Genomic DNA, 14951 nt, shown 5'->3' on the forward strand with positions numbered 1-14951 from the left:
TTCAGCTCACTTTCTAAACACTTTTCATCTCCCAATTCCACACCGTCCCATTCATTTCCTGCTGGTTTTCTTCCATCATGTTTCTTGCAATTTTTCTATCTCATATCCTGCCTTTTTGTGCGCTCGTGTTTCTCTCCTTTACTCAGTCATGTTTCTCAAAGTTTTCTCCTCATGTTTCTCACTTTCCCCAGCATGTTTCCCAGCCTTTTCCCCTCACATTTCTCACACTTTTCCCTTCACATTTATCATTATTTTCTCTCATGTTCCTTACAGTTTCTCTCTCCCATTTTGTGCTCTTTTTTCACTCATGCTTTCTGCCTTTTTCTACCCTCAGGTTTTTCACTCTTTCCCCCTCAGGATTCTCACAATGTTCCCCTCACATTTTCTCCCTGTTTCTCTCTCTTTGCCAGTAAATTTTCTCACTCTATTGCCCTCACATTTCCCTCCATATTTTCCGCTGTGTTTCTCACCCTTTTCCACTCATGTTTCTCTGAATTTTCCCATTCTATTTCCTGCCCTTTTTTCCTCTAACCTTCCTCTCCTATTTTCACTCACATTTCTCACCATTTCCCCCTCACTCTTCTCATCCTTTTCCACTCAGGTTTCCTACCCTTTTCTTCCCTCCCACTTCTCTCCTACTTCCACTCAGATTTCTCACACTTGGCACCTCGTATTTTCTTTTCCCCCCTCACATATCTTCACCCCCTGGTTCCTTTCAATGACTGTTTCTCTTCAGTAGTTGATGGGCTCCTTTTCTTTTATTCCTGCAATTCCCTCCTCAAAATAATGGGTGCCAGAGCTTCGGCCCAAGACGCCCTTGCTTGTGCATCTGCTGAACACAAAGTCTGTGCTCAACTTGAAGAACCTCATTAAAAACAACCTAAACCACACTGGACTTCCTGCTGCAGTTTTGGTTTGTACTTCAATTTTACAGAGTCTTCATAGTGTTTTAAATAGTAGGTATCTGAGGGATACACATTCCAGGTGAGCACCCACGGCACAGTCGGCTTCAAGCAGATCCCATCTCCATCTTCATCACCTCACAGTCACTATGATTGCAGCATGGAGGAAACAGGCTGTGATGCGTCTTTATGCTCACTGAAATCCACCTGCACGGGAAATGCTTTAGGCCCTCTTTTGGGGAAAAAGAAAAAAAAGGAGAGAAAAAAACCCAACCAACCGGGAAAAAAAAGGGGGTTTATTTTAAAATCTTTAAACCCTGGACTTTTTTCCTATTTTCACCTATTTGAATTGCCTTGACATCAGAACACTGCCAGCCGACGTTACAAACTGCCTGGTGTATGTTTGTGTGCACAGACCAAAGGTGCCACACTGTGTCTGTCCCCGGGTGTCTGTTCATGTCCATTTAAAGAGAGGGCTGAGAGGGGGGCTCTGCCTGCCCTGTGCTGCTCCGGGGCTGAGGCTGGGCCAGCAGGAGCTGCAGAGCTCACTGGAGGGACACCCTCAGCCCCGGCCGCCATCTTGTGTGTGGCTGCCTCAGCCCCAGCCGCCATCTTGTGTGTGGCTGCCTCAGCCCCGCCACAATTTTGTGCCTCCACCATGTCCAACTCTGAAGGGAATGGGTTGCTCTTTTGCCAGCAGTCAGGGTCAGCACCAAGGCACCCACAGCAATTTACAGATTGTCATTTACTGAAGTGAATGCAGCAAAGAAATACAAAAGGATAACCTGTGCAATGCACTGCATTATTACTACAAAAATGGCCTGTAGGGACTAAGAAAGATACAACACCAATTACCCAAATACTTGGTCATTGTCCAGACACATCACCTGGGGAGCCCCTGTCACAGCAAAGCACTGGAGAGGCCCTGCCAGAAAATGGAAATTCCTTTGTAATTTGCCAACCCAGAGGCAAAGCCATCAACTTTGCTGTGAGAGGGCCCAGATTTTACACCCTTGAATAAACAAGCCACCATAACTTCGAGTGTGGGAACATCTGGTTTCATTCTCCTCTAATCCAGGGCTCAGGGAGGTACTAAGAGAGTTTACTTTCACCATATAACTTCAAACACAACCAGATAGAGATATCTAGTTCTGTGGCCTTGTCCGGTTTCTAAATGTAGAGAGGTAAATGCCTCTTTCACTAAAAGCAGATTCATACATATACTGGTAATGATCATGCATATTTTGTTAATGAGTGCATATAAATATAATATTTGGTTGGAAGGTTTATCTGGAAGTCAGCTTTGGCTCAGGGCTTGTTGTTGAGGCCTTAGTACTTCCCTGGAATTGTCCTTTCCCAGGCAGTGATCCTGTCCCCTCAGCTGCAATGGAATCCTCAGCTGTTCCCACAGGGATTGCTCAGGCTCAGCTTGTGCTGAGTTCCTTGTGAGTGGAGTCATCAGTATCTTGGACAAGCAGATTCTCTGTCACAGTGTCCAAAAGTTTTCCCTGGGATCCACCAGGGTAAGAGGAAAGCTCTCTGAAGCTGTGACATGGGAATTGTCCTGCTGGGTGGCCGTGGCTGTGAGTCTGAAGCACAGCAGCTCTCTGGCCGTGTGGTGCTGCTGGCAGAGCTGGCTGCTGCCCACTCAAGGCTCAGGCAGGCACCTGAGCTGCCTTGCTGCGCTGCCAAAACCATCTCAGTGCTCGGGGGCACCTCCCGCCCCTGGTCCCAGTGGGTCCCGCTGGCAGTGTCAGAGCAGTGGCTCGTCGGGGTCGGTGCTGCCCCTGCTCTCCACTCGCCCTGGCCCCGGCAGTGCTGGCCCTGCTGCCATGCACACACAGGGAATGGGAACTGCTGCCTGATGCTTTTGGAGCTGTGCCACTCCTGCTGCTGCTGCTGAAGACACCTTGAATGGACTAGTGGGACTGTGGGCTGTATTGGCCTGTGATAGCAAGGTCATGAAGGCAGGGGTGCAGATGGTCCTGTCAGTCCTATATCTGCCTGTTTCTGGAACCCAAAGAATCCCTCTTGATCCTGTGAGGCACTGAGTTTTCAAAGTAATTGTTCCTTTGTTGTTGTTATTTTCCCTTTAGGCAGCATCCATATTTGAAGACAGCTGAGCCTCTCTCCAGACTGGCATCTCTGATCCCTGCAGTGAATCCATGGAGGCAGTTCTGGAGGTGGTGATGATCATTTCAGGATGACACTCTGCTTCAAGTTCTGAGTGGGTCTCAGAATAAAAACTGTATCAAACCTCAACTCCATTGGGAGGTTCCCTTCCTTGTAGTCCTGTGAATAAATGCTACGTTGCCTTTGAGCGGTTTTTTTTCAAATGGAAAGTTCCATTAATAGTGGTTTTGGTATGATTAGGAATGGGGAAGTATCTCCTTCTGATGCCCAAATAGTTTTTCCTATTTTTTCCCTTCATATGTATTCATAGATTTGTACACTACTGTTGTATGGTTACATAGTTCCGGGGTAACTTCAGTACTTTTCCTCTCCTGATAGGCAGAAGGCAGAAGGACAAAACACATCCCAAAGGCTCCTATCCTATGTTAGCTCCTCTGTGAACCAGGGTTAAAACATGTTCTCAAGGTAATTTCTCATAAAGTAGGTATAGCCTGTACAGCTAGTACAGCTAGTAGCAAGAAAGAGGGGCTCCAGAAGAGGTGGAAAGAAAAGGAGGAAATTTCCTCATTATTGTGCTTCTACTTGGGAGTTCTTGTCAATCATGCTAATTTTCCAGACTTATAAAAGCACTTTCACCCTATGTGGGATGGTCATTTTTCCATATCTGCCTCTAGAGTCTTCCAGTTAGAAAGCAGAATTGATATTACCTCCACTATTAATATTGACTCAAAAGTGTGTTGTTTTGTGTATTAATGTTTCTCAATCATAAGAATGTCACAGACTGACCAGCCAACAGCAGGATCGATCCACCAGGGGAATTTCTCCTGCTTTGTGACTCAGGAGAACTTCCCCAGCTATTTTGTGTTTGCTGTAGGGAAGCTTGGGCTGCTTTGCATAAATTCACAGGATCGACCAGTGCTGGGAGGGCTGCACCTTGCTGCCCTAGTGAGAGGTGTTAAGCTGCACCTTCACCTTGGAGGCAGCCAAGTACAGCACTTTTGTGCAGAAACACTTAATTAGCCCTGGTTTGCACAGCTGCAGCAACTGGGGTTGCCGGAGTGCCCCTTCCTGCATTGGAAATGAGCTGAGTCAGTCATGGGACAGGGCAGGGCATGCCCAGGTGTGCCCATTGGGAATTCCATCTGTCCTGGGTGTGTCCATCTGGCTCCTCAGTGACATCCCACCCAGCCTGGAACATGGAACTCCCCGTTTCCAAGGACACGTGGCCATTGTCACCAGCACAGGCAGGACGGGTCAGACCCTTCCGCGGCTGCAGCGAGAGCGGAGGTGTCAGAGCCTTTAGCGAGTGCTGCTCCACACTGGTTGGAACTCACACCTGCTGCTCAAGAGGCTGATCCACACCTGAGTAGAGGTAAATATTTACAGTTCTGTGCAGAAAGGGGGGGGCTCAGTGATAAATTCACAAAGCCAGCACCAGAAACACCAGAATGTTTCAGTATTTATATGTTTTAGCCAGCAAAGCTATTCACGTTCATTGACTGTAGGTTACGGTATTCTCTTCATAATCAGCATTCTGTCTGCTGTTGGGTACAGATCTTTCTTCTCATGCTAATTACTCTGCATGCTCAGTCTCTCTTCTACTTAGAGAAAAATTTCTTGAGTGGGTGGCCATGGTCTGCCCCTGCTGGAATGACATTTTACCCAACAGAGCTGATTCAACACAGTTGCTGCATTGGCTTTATTCATTAGGGTCTTGTCTTAAGGGTTCTGCCAAATGTCCTTGTGCAATTCTGAATTCTTTGTGTCCACCATTCAAGGTGCATTCATCTTCCCAAGCCTTGCTAACCTCCCCTAGGTCTGAGGCCACTGAAGCCTATCAAGCCCCACACATGAATAAGGCAATTCAGCCAACAAGTAACCTGCCTTTCCAAGGCCAGGCCATCACTTGGAGCTTGTTGGCTGCTTCTTGTTTCATGGAGAAAATGTCTGTTTCTGTTAATGAGCCTTGAAAGCCAGAAAGGCCAAACAACAAAGAGCACATATTTTCCTAGCACATATTGCCCATGTTGCAGATGTTGCTGCAGGATCAGTGTGTGTGTGGCAGCGGATCAGCCGAGGCAGGGCGGGATGGCGGAGCTGCGGGCCTGGGCACGATCCACTGTGCTCCGCAGGGCCCAGCCCGCTCTGCATCCCGCAGAGCCCCCACGGCCGCTGCCATGCCCCTCAGGGGGACCCAGAGGGGCAGCACCAGCAGCTGAGGGGCTGTGCCGGGCTCTGGGGTCGGCTCTGGGTCAGGGCTTGGCCATGGTGCTGGTGCCAGGTGCTGCTGACCCTGCGGGACCAGCTGGGCAGGGCTGGGCCCCACTGGTGCCCCACGGCCCCTTTGAGGCAGCCCCGGGGGAAGCGACTCCCAGGGATGACACTGAGGAGCTGCCAGTGCAAGGGGGAGATTCCCCCTGCTCTGACACCACTCAATTCATGCTCTGGGAATGGCTCTTGCTCAAAATGAGTGCACTCCTCATTGTTCCATATTTAGACCAGGGTCACCAAGAATGTAAGGATAAATGAAACCCAGGAGCAGTTATTTTTTTAGTATTGGAAGTAGACATTATTTTATTGCCAGCTCTGGTGCATAGGGGAGAGCTCCAGCCACATACATGCCACTTTCTAAGCATTTACACTTACTGATATATTTTCAGTAAACATAGAAATTCCTGTCCATTGGTTCTAAATGATACACACTCCTCATTTACTACTTATTGTTCTCTCTTGTATTGGATGTTGATTTCTCCCTTCTCATGCAAATTAGTCCCTTTTTTTCAGTCTGTTTTTAGTTTTTTTCCCCACAAAAGTTCTTTTGACCTGTGAGGCTGAAATGTCTTTATTAGTTTCTTCTTTATGTTCTGGCCATTCCAATGTGTTCTTGGAGGGCTTGAAGTTTAGATTCAAGGTATCCAGATTTTGAAGCCTTCAGGCTTTGTTTATCGAATGTTATCAGGGTTAGTTTAGAAAAATGAAAATTTTTGGGGATCTAACAATCCAAGTCTGACAATAGATTGCCAAAAGACACCTAGCTACTTGCTTTGTAAGGCAGAAAATTACAATGGTTAAGATGAACACACTGCCTATGATTAATTAAACAATTAATTGCAAAGTTATTTAAATTCAGTAACCAGGAGAAAATGTAGGCTAAACAAGCAATGAAAAGCTGCATAATAATCCAAGTTGATGTGTTTGGCACCTTACGTGATTTGTTCCCATTCTTTTATAAATGCACGGATGCTCTTAGAGCAAACTCATTCATGAAGCTGACATAAAAGGATGCAAAGTTCAGGTGACTCCCAGTTCCCCTTCATGCCCAGTCCCTGTCCTAAGCTCTGCCACTGCTGATGACTGAAACAGAAACATTAGTGGAATTGTGCTGAGGCAGCACTTCGTGCAAATGACACTCTCACAAGCACAAGTCACAAGTGACATTCTCACAAGCCAAAAATTGAGGGATTTCTAGAAGACTGTTGAATATTTCTTTTGCGATCTTTGCAAGTGAATACTTCAATTGCATTAAAAGTTCAGGCAAATTTCAGATGAATACCTTTTTAGCTTCCCTGCCAGCCAATTTTGTTTTCAGAATGAAGCAGTTGGATGGCAGCAGCTTGCTTTTGTTAAAAAGTATGCTTATGCCAGTAGACATTGTAGCGATGTTTGAGCTCCAAGGTGGCACATTCTAGACTAAATAATGAGTTCAGGACACAATCCAAATTTTGTTACATCTGAGTAACTTGAGGTAAACTGTTTCCATTTCACACCTATGCAAACAATTGCATCTAGAGCTGAGGAAAACACAAAGGGTTTTGGTGCCTGTTCGAGTCAAAATTCAGCTTTTGCAGTTGAAATTCTTCTTGGAGCTCACTCCAGCATGTGCTTCCTTAGTACCAGATAAATCCCAGCCTGGAGTGCTGTCCAAACCTTGTGATCTTTTTGGGAACCACTCTCACCTGGTTTGTCAGCTGAGCTCTGGCCAATTCAGTTGTACTCAGGCATTGGATTTCAAGGGAAGCCCTTGCCTATAAATTCCAGCAATTGGGAAAGGATGGCTTTCTCCTTGAACTCTTGGCTGCATTGGAGGCTCAGTGATGGTCACTCACTGAAAGTGCAGCTCTTGCTCTGCCTTAGCTTAGTGCAGAGCATTTTAAGGTGACAGTGTTGTGTCTTTTTGGAGAGACAAAATTAAACCCACAAATTTCTCATTAGGGATGTGCTGTTTCACATGTGAATGATGATTTCAGTGATTCTTGGTGAGAGTTTGCATAGATCCTAAGGGAATACTTCACATTGAGCAATTGGTATTGAAGAGTGGCAGTAGTGAGACAATTGTGGAACTGGGGCTGGCAAATTTTGCTTTGGCCTGGCACAGAGGAACTCAGGTGAGACAGGTCTGGTTGCTGGTAGGGTAGAGGGTGCCCTTGCAACCTGCTCCATGTAGTGCCAGTCAGGGATTGGGCTTTGTTACAGAATCAGAGAATATTCTGACCTCACAGTGATCCACAAGGATATGCAAGTTCAGCTCTGTCTCAAAGAATTCCATCATAATTTTAAATCAACTTGCTTGCCTTCTCCCAAATTCCCCTTATGACATTCCTTTTTCTGTTTTTGTTTCCTTTGGGAAAACAAGTAGACATCATAAGAGCCCAACCAAACATTTCACATTGTGCACCTGAGAAGAAGGAAACAGCCATGAAGCCAGCAGAGAGTGAAGAGAGTCCTTGCACTGCTGTTTATCGCCGACCCTACAGGGACAGGGTGATTCATTTGCTTGCTCTGAGGACGTACAAGAAGCCAGAGTTACTTGCCCGCTTGCAGAGAGATGGAGTCATGCAAAAGGACAAGGGAACCCTTGGCAAGATCCTCCAGCAGGTGAGATTGTGCAGTTTGGCTCCAGCAATTTTCTTCTGCCACGTTGTTCTTTTATCCTTAATTTTTACTTGTTCCTCCACTGTTTAAATAAGAAACTTTCCTTTTAAAATATTTCCTGTTCAACATGGCTGTTGTTGAATTATGCAAACATTCATAGATCATCAGAATATTTCCTGTTTTGCTATGAGCAACGTCCGGGGGGATAATTCAGATGGACACAGTTTTGGATGCACAGAGTTGCTTCTTAAATGGATTCACATACTTGCTTCCCTTCCAACACAATCTTAGTTCTGGTTTTAAGACATGAATTCTTGATTCTGGGTATATTTGTTACTTTGCATTTTTTATAATGAGAGACAGACATCAACAGAGACCACCAGAGCAATATCAGTGTTAATTATGTTTTCAAAGAAAGAAAAAGGGCAGATTTTGAGAGATGATGGTGGTGTGTTGTTGAGTTATTTAATGTGTTATAGCAGTCAAATTGATGGAGATTTTCCTGTCTCCATCTCAGCAGGAACTCTCAGCAGTGTCAGGTGATGAAGTCTAAATCAGCACACTTCGTATCAGTGGTCTTGAGGTTTTACTACCTCATTTTACCTTTTTGAGTAGATTTTGTATTTGTCTTGAGAAAGATATGAACCTCATTTACTGTCAAAGGAATAGAACAAGACAAGAGCACGACTTTCTCATAGAAGGACTCTGCAGGAATGAACCCTGGCTCTGCCACATGAAGAGGGAGGGACACTGGGCCTGACCAGCTCTGCTTACACATTGTGGCACTAAATGTTGTTTTGAAAGGAACACTTATGAAATATGAATACTCACTTGTTTCCAATCAGTGATACTTTGATTCAGCTTAAAACTCATGTGATAGAGGAATAAATCCTCTCTGTGTCAAAGGATATTGTTCAGTTCCAGTTGGGTGAACACAAAGAGGTGTTCAGAACTAGCTGGATTTCTGTAGTTTGCATTTAGCAACCATAATAAAGGTTTGTTTTCTGAAATGTCTGCCTGTAGGTAGCCAACCTGAATCTAAAGGATAATTCCTTCAGTCTGAAGGAACATCTGTTTCAGACCCTTCAGACTGATTGGCCTGGCTACACTGAAATGGATAGGGAGAAGTTGAAGGTGATACTTGCTAGGTAAGTTCAGTCTTTAGAGGAAGGAGAAGAGACTCTTCAGAACAAACACCCTGGGAGATGAAGCCTCACTTGTTAGAATATGCTGAGTCAGCAGCAACCCATCAGGGTCCTGCAGTCCAACTCCCTGGCCCTGCACAGGACACCACAAGAATCACACCCTGTGCCCAAGACTGTTGTCCAAATGCTTCTTGAGTTCCTGCTACAGTGACCAGGGGCCACGAGAGCCTGTTCCAGAGCTTGGGCGCTCTCTGGGGCAAGAATGTTTTCCTGATATCCAGCCTAAAGCTCCCTCAAATCAGCTTCATGCTGTTTCCTTGGCTCCTGACACTGAATGTCTGTATAACCTGAAACAAAAGAACTATGACTGTTGATATTGAGGCCTTGGAACATGAAATGTTTCACCACCCTCACAGCAAATCAACTCCATCTCAGAACCCCACCAGCACCAGGCAAGCACCATCTCCAGGACCTTCTGAGACACATGCTCCAGCAAGACCTGCTCAGGTATTTGGTGCATTTTTAACATTATCTATTGTGTATTAAGGTTTGGCCCTCTGCTGATGGTGTAAAAGCTGTGATGTGACCAGGCCAAAGCATGTTGTGCCTCAGGCATTCTGACTGCTTTGGCAGGAAGGTTGTGATCAGAAGAGAGGATCCTGCAGGGGTGCAGCAGCACTGTCCTGAGCCAACTTTCTGCTCTGCCTGGAGACTCGAGCTCAGTCCCCACTCTCAACTCATTCCCTGCAGAAGGGCTCAAAGGGCTGGCTCTGCATGCATGACAAAACTGGGACAAAAGACTACTGTACATAAGAGGCTGCTGTACATAAAAGGGTGGGGCAGATGGGGCCCTCTGGCTTCCTTTTCCCTCTCTCTTGCTTTCATTCTCATTGTTTACTCCAGATCTACACTATCCATGTGACAGGACCAGCACAGGATCTAGAGAAGTGTGATATTCCCTCACTCCCTTCTCTGCCTTAATTTCTCTCCTCCTTTGCCCTGCCTGGGAACAGCATGGCTGTCCTGTTCTACTCAATCCTCAGTCCTGGATTTTGCTGTGGGAGTGAGGAGCTTGTGCCCGTGTGCTGTGCCATGTGAGCCAGCACCTTTGAGAAGGTCCTTGGGAGGAGCTGAGAGATGGAAGTGAACTGAAGAAAATGGAAGAGCTCATAAGTCACCACTTGTGAAAGTCTCTTGTATAAAGTAAAGAATATTTTAGCCATCAGCTTTTGAGTTTAAAGAGTGGAGTGGCTGCTGGAGTGAAGGCAACTGCACCTAAAAGCACAAGATTATCCTGACATGTGACTGATGTCTTTTTTCATCATCCTGATGAGAATTCACAACCAACCACAACACCCTGAACTCCTGGGTTGTGTCAGTGATGCACTGATCTTGTCTTTAACAGGGAGACAGCTAAAACAGACTCTTTAGTAAATCATATGTGTATCTGTGACACAAGAGCTGTGTACAAGCATGAATTGGGAGCTAGAAAAAAACAACTGGACCTCCCCATTTTGGGGAAGCCTTAGATAGAGCTGCTGAAGGGAGTGTCTTTCTACCAAAGCCTTTTAGCTACAAACTTGAAGTCTTGATGAGAAAGTAGGAATGACATAGAGCATGAATGATCTTTTTATTTAAGGAAAATTTGTTTTTAACCATTGGCACTTCAGAAATGCTGCTATTTTACAAATGGGAGCAAATCCTGATCCTGATGATAGATTAATGAATTAATTATTTTGTTATTGATGCAGAAACAGCCTCTGGCTTCTGACTTCACCAGTCCTGTGCTGAGCAAGAAGAGGCGAATTGGTCACCAGCAGTTCACCAGTCACGTCCAGCCAGCAGCTGGAGGTCTCTCTTCCTCCTGGGTGCTGCCTTCCACAGCCCTTTGTAATCAGAACATGTCTCCAAGGGTTGGCTCCATTTCCCCCTGCACCCATGAGGTGCACCAGAACAACAAGTTCCAGAGTTCTAGAGTCCCAGAGCCTGCCATGGAGCAGATGGAGATCTCCAATTCAAACGGAGAGAAAAATGAATTGGGAAGGCTGAAGCAGTCACATCCTTTGGATTTCGATGAAGGTATTAATATGCTGCTTTTCCTAACTCCTCCCTGGAGAACTGTGGTGTAAGATTTGGTTATTCAGACAGCCTCTGCCTGAATTAGGCAACAAGTGAGATCCTTTTCAATTGTACAGATGTTATTAACAGTAAATGCAACCCAGAGAGATAGAAAGGAATAAGAGAGGAGAGGTGGGGTGTAGAGAAGAGAGAAACATTAGGTATGAAAACATCACCACCACATGGATTCTCTGTGGTACAGCCAGTCCATCTTCACCCTTGGTCTTGTCAGTGGTGGGGGTCTGGCTCTGGAGGTACCACCTTTGTACTGCCCAAGATTTGAGTACCCACAGGTACAGATGGTCACAGCTGCTCTTAGATCTCGGGCTGGAAGGGATGCAAGTGTCTTTTCCTTACACACAGTCTCTACAGCAAGAAAAAGATTCTTGCTTGAGTCTAAAAACATGTGAGCATTGTTCTTCAGGAGCCACAAAATTCAGAGCAGCTGGTGAAGGAAAAATCTGGACTGTGTTTCAAGTTGGGGCTTAGGCTGCAGCTTTTGTGCTGACTGAGCCATGAGAGCAAATGCACTTTTGGAAATGAAATGCTCACAGCAAAGCTCTTCTTACAGGTTGTATTGAACATACTGTGACTCTCCTGCTGACAAGAGTGCAGAAAATTTTCATCCAAACTTTGTTTCATGGGAACTTTGGGCCTCTGGAATGGACAAGGAAGTGGCCATAAAACATGGCATGAGAAGAACTCCAGCCTTTTTCTCTATTTCTTTTTAGAACCTCCATGTTCATCACTCTCTCTCCCCCTCTGTCTATCTCAAGCTGTTGTCTTTTGTGAAACTGCATCTGCTGCTGCATGACTGGAATGGCTGTAGAGATGCCACCTCATGCATTCAAAACAGAAAAGCTGAGCTGGGCTTTACACCATGGTAGTGCAGTAGAGAAAAGTGGCCATGCCTTTTTTCTACAGCCCAGAACTGGCCACTGGAGAGAAAATTCTGTGTGCCCCATTATTGATTTTTGGAGCTTTTTTCAGAGTAATTTACTGTGATAACAAAGCTCTGAAGGACTTTTACAAGACCATCCAGTGGGTATTTTTTGGCTTTTGAAAGATCTCCTGATGAAGAGTGTCAAAAATTCTGCTTTTCTGCAGGAGAAGGAAAACAAACTTCCATTGTCTCCACATGCTCTGCCACAAACACCCAAGCAGACTACTTGAGGTGAGTGAAAGAGCAGTTGAGCCTTGCCACTCGCAGTGGGTGCCCTGTGAAGCTCTTCCCAGTTTTGAAAGGATGATGTTGAGAAGGTTTTGCTGGCCCTGCACGGCTAAGAGCTGAAATGAACACCGAGGTGGGTTCAGGCTGGGCTGGCCCTCCCTTCCTGCAGTGCAGTTGCTCAGGGTCAGCTGCAGCAGTGGTGCTGCATCCCCCCCTTGTATTTGCAGTGCAGGAGGGGAGGCAGAACTGTGTGTGTGTGGTATCAAACACTGGAATGGCTGCCAGCTGCTGTCAGAGCAGTGATGTTGGCAAGGGCACCCAGGCCTCCTGCAGCCCTGGGGCTCTGGGGCAGCTGTGCCCTTTGGAGCAGGCACTGCAGGGCCCTGGGTCACATTGGATACAGCCAGGGATGCTCCGTGGGAAGGCTGAGGGCAAGGTGGTCCTGCAGGGGAGCAGCTGAGTGAGGCCTGTGCAAGGACTCTTGCCAGGAAATGTCACTGGGCAGAACCCAGAAGTCCAGGCTATTTCTTCTCTAGTACCTCCCCAGATGTTGAAAGACATCTGTGGATTTCAGAACACACCAGCACAGCAGTCAGGTGCATCTGGCCTGGGATGCATCCCTGGCACAAGCTGCTCTCTGTCCTGGTACTGAATTTCAACTTGTTAATGTTTTAATGCTTGTAGCAATTAATCTCAGGGTGTTTACAAGGATTTTTTCCCGTGTGAGGGAGTTTTTGTCATTCAAAAGAAGCTGGTGTGCAGGCCAGGAGGAGCAGAAGCATTGGTGTGTCAGTGTTGGGAAGTGGTGTCTATTATTCTCATTGACACTTCTTCTTGGATTTGTATCACGAGCTTGGTAAACCTCACTCATTTTTATTTGAATGAGAAGGGAATGAAGAAAATTTTTCACCCATCAGAGGCTTCAGGCATTAATGAGTTTTACCCTCGTTAGGAGCTGATGTGGTTTGTGTTTTGTAGTTGCACTTTTAGACTTATACAGAGTTTGTTTTTAATGGCTGCATTACAAGCACCTCTGATCAAGGCTCAGTTTTGTAAATGCTGTCCTCTAGAAGAATCAAATATTATCATGAACTCTGCTTTGCTGTTAGACAGGCAGACATCAATGGAGCTCATAAGTTCAACTCTGTGTAACCAGAACCATAAATTCAGTTCCTGCCAAAAATGTATTTCAGATGGGTTCTCAAAAGTAAATGTATATTTAAAAGTTTTTCCTATATAGAAAGATAATATAGCTTAGCAATGTTTATTCTCTTCCTGAAGTTGTGGTCTTTGTTGGTCATTTGATATTTGAAAGAAGTGCCAATATTTTCTAAATGTGCTTCACTTGCTAATGAAGGAAACCTGTACAATATAAACTATTAGTAACTAAGTGTCATAGAAATGTGGCAGATTTCTGGAGTGACCTGACTACATCCTCTTAAAGCAAAGAACTTGCCTGTAGAAACAGTCAGTCCCAGAGCAACTAACTCGAACCTTGGGAGTCTCTGTTTGACATTTGCCACGTGGTTGCTGCAAAACTACACATGAGCTTTATGGAATAGGAACACATTAGAATGTTCTCTTAGAGTTCACTCACAGAAAAATGATCCATTTTTTTTCCTTTAGAAAATACATTGCCATAGTCTCCTTGGAGCAATGTCAGCACTACAAGGATGACTTCAATGCAGAGTATGAGGAATACAGGAATTTACATTTTCAGATTGATAAGATCAACAAAGATTTCACACAGTTTTATGAGCAATGGAAGTCTCTGATTCCAGGGTCTGAAGCCTATCAGGTAAAGAAAGATAAAACTGTGAGGAGTGTGTTTCATCCCAGCAATGTTTTGGATTCCCTGGAGCTGCTCAGTGAGACAAAGGGAAACTGCAGCATTGGCACATGTGCTCAGACACTGCTTGGGCTGGGTCTGATTTTTGTGAGACCCTGCCCAAAACACCCTGTTTGAGCTTTCTGTGAACAAAGAGTAAGGTGAGGTGTGTCCCAAGCAGAGTCTTGGAGCATGTGCTCCTTCTGTTCCCTATTGAGAGGCTTAATTGCAGATCTTGGGGGATGCTGGAGCTGGGGATTGGTTTTTGCCAAGCTCCCAGAAGAGTGGTGGCTCACAGGGAAGAAAATCTCTACAGTCAAACTGAGGGCTCTTTTAGTGTTTTGCATAGGTTTGCATTTTATGGTTGTAGTGAAACATTTCTTCTTTTTTTTTTTTTTTTCTTTTTGAAGATGCTGCTTCATCGAATCCTGACAGATTATCAGCAGTTACAGCAGGTATGTGTGGCACCAGACCTGCAGGGCCATGGTTACTGCTGAGTGTGGCTCAAGGCTTTTGTAAAGCAAAGGACATCAGATTCTAAACTCTGCAGAAATGTTTGCATGCCCTAATTCTCTTTTGCTTTCTCCTTCACAGGGTAGCCCCAGCTACTCTGAAATGAAGAGCAGGTGCCAGTACCTCCACAAAAAGCTGTCCCATATTCAGAGCCGAATATCTGAATTGACAAGCAATAAGTGGAGTCCTGGCAGCCACACATCTGGCTGCAGCCACACAAAATCAGTGACCTCTGGATTTTTAGTTTCAAATTTGAGATTAGGTGTTTA

The 14951-nt window shown here is 45.5% G+C and overlaps 1 long non-coding RNA gene across 1 annotated transcript; it reads left to right on the forward strand.

Annotated features, from left to right (window-relative positions):
* The first annotated feature begins 7762 nt into the window (after nt 1-7762).
* Nucleotides 7763-14802, forward strand: LOC306816584. Its single transcript, XR_013777716.1, has 3 exons — nt 7763-7910; nt 9469-9559; nt 14764-14802. It is a non-coding gene; the product is annotated as an uncharacterized lncRNA (long non-coding RNA).
* The last annotated feature ends 149 nt before the right edge of the window (nt 14803-14951 follow it).

The sequence above is a fragment of the Erithacus rubecula genome, assembly GCF_903797595.1.
Source record: "Erithacus rubecula genome assembly, contig: scaffold_692_arrow_ctg1, whole genome shotgun sequence".
NCBI classification, from domain to species: domain Eukaryota; kingdom Metazoa; phylum Chordata; class Aves; order Passeriformes; family Muscicapidae; genus Erithacus; species Erithacus rubecula.